This window comes from Bos mutus, chromosome 16, assembly GCF_027580195.1.
Source record: "Bos mutus isolate GX-2022 chromosome 16, NWIPB_WYAK_1.1, whole genome shotgun sequence".
Lineage (NCBI taxonomy): Eukaryota > Metazoa > Chordata > Mammalia > Artiodactyla > Bovidae > Bos > Bos mutus.
Window position 1 is genome coordinate 30,669,571 of NC_091632.1, and position 5,176 is coordinate 30,674,746.

The 5,176-nt window shown below is 36.9% G+C and overlaps 1 non-coding gene across 1 annotated transcript; it reads right to left on the reverse strand.

Annotated features, from left to right (window-relative positions):
* Positions 1-1,090: 1,090 nt before the first annotated feature.
* Positions 1,091-1,192, reverse strand: LOC138991334 (U6 spliceosomal RNA). Its single transcript, XR_011467353.1, has one exon. It is a non-coding gene; the product is annotated as a U6 spliceosomal RNA (small nuclear RNA).
* Positions 1,193-5,176: the final 3,984 nt, after the last annotated feature.

Genomic DNA, 5,176 nt, shown 5'->3' on the forward strand with positions numbered 1-5,176 from the left:
TATTTGTATAATTTCTTTTTAGATTCCACAGGTAAGTGATGTCATACAATATTTCTCCTTCTCTGTCTGACTTACTTCACTCAGCATGACAAACTCTAGGTCCATCCATGTTTCTGCAAATGGCATTATTTTATTCATTTTAATGACTGAGCAATATTCCATTGTATATATGCACCACATTTTCTTTATTCATTCCTCTGTTGATGGACATTTAGGCTGCTTCCATGTCTTGGCTATTGTAAACAGTGCCACAGTGAACATTGGGGTGCGTGTATCCTTTCAGATCATGTTTTTAAGAGCAGATAATTTTAAAAAGAAGGAAAACAAGGCCAAAAAAATACATTAAAATATTTAGCCTCACTAGTAATCAATAACAATGAGATAATGTCTTTATCAAGTTAATAAAAATTTAAAAAAAAACAATAATGCTCAGGGTTGTTGAGGGTAGAACTGTATAGTCTCACAGGTGGCTAGAGGGAGCATAAAAGGTATGACTTTTCTGGGAAGCAAAATATAAGAAAAATCTCAAAAATGAGCCAAGCATCTGATGTAGAATTTTATTTCTAATATTTATTTTGGGGAAATAAACAGAAGGGATACAGTCCATAGGGTTGCAGAGTCAGACACGACTGCAGCAACTTAGCATGAATGTTTAAGGCCAGATATAAAATTTTAATAGTATTGTTTACAAAGCTGAAAACGTCCAAGAGTTAATTAATGAATATGATGATATTTCTATCCATTAAGTGTGCAGTCATTTAAAATTATACCTATATGCATATACCTGGGAAGAAATTCATAATGCTAATAATAAAGTAGGTTCTGAAATTGTATAGTTTGACTTCAAATTTTTTTAAATTTATAACTATAGACATGAATGCTTACCCCCAAAAAAGCCCAAAATGTTAGCAGTGACAGAATTATGGATACCTATTCTATCCTCTGATATTTTCTATTTTTCTTTAATAAAGATGTACTATTTATGTAACAATATTTTAATAATTAAAGCATAATCGATATACAATATCATTCGTTTCAGCTGTACATCATAGTAATTATAGTCATTGAAATGGTCACTGTGATAAGTCTAAAAAATGTGGAATGCTTCACAAATTTGCTTCCTTACACAGGGGCTATTCTAATCTTCTCTATATCATTCCAATTTTAGTGTAAATGTTGCCAAAGTAAGCACTATAATAACATTTTAATGACTACTTTATGAACAGAAGTATTTTCACTCAAGGTTTTCTCTCCAAAGAATGAAAAAAATCAGAATGCAGGAGTGTGAGGATGTCCAGAAGATGAAGCTGAATGAGAATTGCATGTGTTCAAGAGTCTAACTTTCAGGAAAAACAATGAAGAACTTTTATACATGCTCCAGAAATGATTAATTCAGCAAAGATTTTTTTAGGTCATCATTTTATTCTATTTTTCTGGCTTAAAAAATTCTTCATCTGGAGAACTACACTTTCATAAATTGGGGGATATAGGATGAGATGGAGTGGGGAAATTCAAATATTTTCTGTCAGCAGCTTTACTTCTGTCAGTGTTTATCTCATCACCAAGGAAAAATGGTTCACAATAGTCTTCAACCATCAGAAATATCTCAAGATTTCAAATATACAGTAAGAACCATCATACAGATGCTTTTATAGCACCTTTCAAAATGTTAACATCAAACAGCATCTGTAATAACCTTATGTTGTGTTGTTAGTCCCTCAGTCATGTCGGACTCTGCGACCCCATGGACTGTAGCCCACTAGGCTCCTCTGTCCATGGGACTTTCCAGGCAAGAATACTGGAGTGGGTTGCCATTTCCTTCTCCAGTGGATCTTCCTGACCCAGGAATCAGGCCTGGGTATCCTGCCTCACAGGCAGATTCTTTACCACCTGGGCCACCCAGGGAAGCCCATATAAGCTGTATCAAAGCAGTGTGATTCATAGGTCATCACGAAATGCAGGTTTTCAAACTATACACAAAAGTGTCTGTTTTAGCCAAGGTTCTTAGTAGCAGTAGTTAGAAACCAATTCTCACGGATTTAAGCAGATCAATAGTGGATTAAAAGGATATTGGGTTGCTGCTGCTGCTAAGTCACTTCAGTCGTGTCCAACTCTGTGTGACCCCATAGACAGCAGCCCACCAGGCTCCCCCATCCCTGGGATTCTCCAGGCAAGAACACTGGAGTAGGTTGCCATTTCCTTCTCCAATGCATGAAAGTGAAAAGTGAAAGTGAAGTCGCTCAGTCGTGTCTGACCCTCAGCGACCCCATGGACTGCAGCCTACCAGGCTCCTCCATCCATGGGATTTTCCAGGCAAGAGTACTGGAGTGGGGTGCCATTGCCTTCCCCAGGATATTGGGTTATACTTCCATAATTTTTGAAAATGATATTGAGTGCCTCACAGAATTGCTAGGAATGTTTGAAAAACTAAGCTTGAAGTCAAGCAGTAGGGATAAACCACCCACAGAACTGATCTGATGAAGGAGCTGGCTAGAATAACCAACCATCCTGGTTTTCCTGGGGTCGAATGATTTCCAGAGATTCAGAGGTTTCCATGCTAAGACTGGGTAAGAGCTATGCAAGCTGTGAGAAGAGGGTTCCCCCCGCACCCCCCCAGCCAGTGCCAGGGACATCAGGCTAGACCACACAGTCTGCCATTTGGCTACCTCTACACCGGAAATGGTAGATTGCAGTAATCTTTCCTGCCAGTAGATTAAGAGAGAGAGATGGTTGCTTGTATCTTCAGGTTTGAGTCAAAAGTACAGCAGAGATATCTGATTGAAAAGCCTGGGTCATGGGTCATATGCCTTTACCCTAGCTGCAAGGAAGGCAGAGAAAGATTATTTGACATCTTCTACTATGGGAGACATCTTTGCTTACCACCAAGGTTTACACAGTGAGGAATTCTCTAGATAGAGGAAAGCAGTGCAGGTGACCCAAATAATGACCAGTTCCCCTACAGAATCCAAATTATCAATCTTTTTAACTCTCTAACATTACAGGACACTAAGGCAATCATTTGTCTTTTTTTTTTTTTTTTGTCGATCAATTGGCTGACTATATTGACAGGATTCTGATTGGTTACATGTTAAAGAAAACATACAATACAAAATGCAGAAAAAGTTCATTCCGTCCCTTCCCACTAACCCCCCCTTATGCAAACATAAACACTCCTAAACACTAAACCCTAAACACTCGTCATCGTGCTTTGGCCAGAACACGACTCAGAACCAAAGGTCAGGGTGACCAAGGATGAAACAGAAGGGGGCTGTAAGCAATGGGTTCATGGCTGTCACAATAATGCGAATGCTGTGAGTCTCCCACTGTGATTCAGTGGGTGAGAGAGGCACTGCAGCCTGATGACCAACAGTTGAGGGAAGAGCTGCCCCTCCCTTCTCTGGCCCCTCTGGCCTTCCCTTCCGCTCAGAACCAAGAGCACTCCAAACACAGTAAGGATATGGATGCTCCTGCTGACATTGTAGTTTCTTTGATTTAAATTAAGTTTTAAAAGTCAGACTAACAACATGTCACTGTAATACTATTACCTGATTACCTGATCACACAATATTAATTACCTGATCACACAATAGTTTATGTTTGCTAAAAATTTTATAACTATATGACAAACATAATCCTATATTTAGGTTGTAAAAAGTTTAATCCTCTGATTTTTATCCACCACAATGGATTGTTCCCTTTTCATTATTTTCTCAGGAGAAATCTTTTCTCTCTTTTGTTTTTAATATTTTTAATATTTCTAGAGAAGACAAATATTTGCCAAGGAGAAATGGATTTGAATGGAAAACTTTTATCAAGGACAAATGTTAAGAACAGTAATGGACAATGTGTTCTGCGTAACTCTTTGGCCTTCACTCTTACATTTGTTGTGGTTAAGTGACTTGAGCAAAGGATTTCAAACCAGCACTTGTATACTTTTCGTAGCTGTTCATTTCTCTTGCAGAATGACCTGGAACAAACCCATTAAAATTTTTTTGTCTTATCTTCATATACTGAACTATAAAAGTGAAAATGCCCATAATAGATCAAAGATACAGTTTTTAACTGATTATAAACAACAAAACAACAGACTCAGAGCCTGGTCCTGCCTTTCATGGTGTAATTGTGCATTCTTGAGAATATCACTTAAATTCTCACATGTCAATTTCTTTGATCTATAAATGATAATAATATCTATACTATTTCAAATATATATGAGAAAAAGATTTTTAAAAGTATAGAACAATAAGTGCAAAGTGTTATTATTGAATGACTCTTTCAGGATTTAGTGCTAAAAATGCAGAATGCTTCCTTTTATTTTATCTGGAAAATATGTCTCTGAAAATAAATTTAAAATTATAGAAGCTAATAGATAAATCCTTTCACATTTATAGTTTTCTTCTGCATGGTAGATTTTTAAGTGGTAATTATTAATTCAGTTTTCTTACACTTACCGTTTCCTAAACTCCATTTTTTCAAAAGCTTTCTGAATTATATTTACAGTCTCTGAAGTCCTGGGGATGCTCTTCTGTGGTTTTTTCTTTTTTTTAACCTAAGATGTCCAAGATAAGATTGCATACAAGAGACAACCATTAATACAGGAAATAGTAGCAAATGATTCTACTTAAAATAATTGCCCCCTAATGGAAGTATAGAATGTAAACTCCATTTATACTGAGAAGAACAAATGGGGAGGAGGAGAATCTGTTGAAAGAGATTTGCTTGACAAATATACCATATCTACTTTGTGAAATTACCAAGTGCCTAAGGACTAGAAAAGTACTCACATGCCCCCAATGAAGAGGCTCCTTTGTTTCCTTGATAGCTGGCCCTTTGAACAGTGTCTGGATAATCTCACATTAACTCTCTGGAGCTGTAAATTTATAGATTAAAAATTGCTGATATAGGACAGCCATGTGATTAATCAAGATACCAGAAATATAAGCAAGCAGGCAAGAGGCATATTCTGGCAGCTTCATAACTGGGGCTTTTGGGTAGGGAAAGAATATCTCAATCCCACTCCTTTACAAAAGTCCTTTCTATATCTCAGCCTTCGCTGTCTAAACCTAAATAGAATTCCTTTCTATTTTTAATCCCCTTTCAACATAGTGAAAGCAGAATTTACACACCAGATTTTGCCTTTTATCCATCAGCACTTTAGTTGAAGACAAACTACACT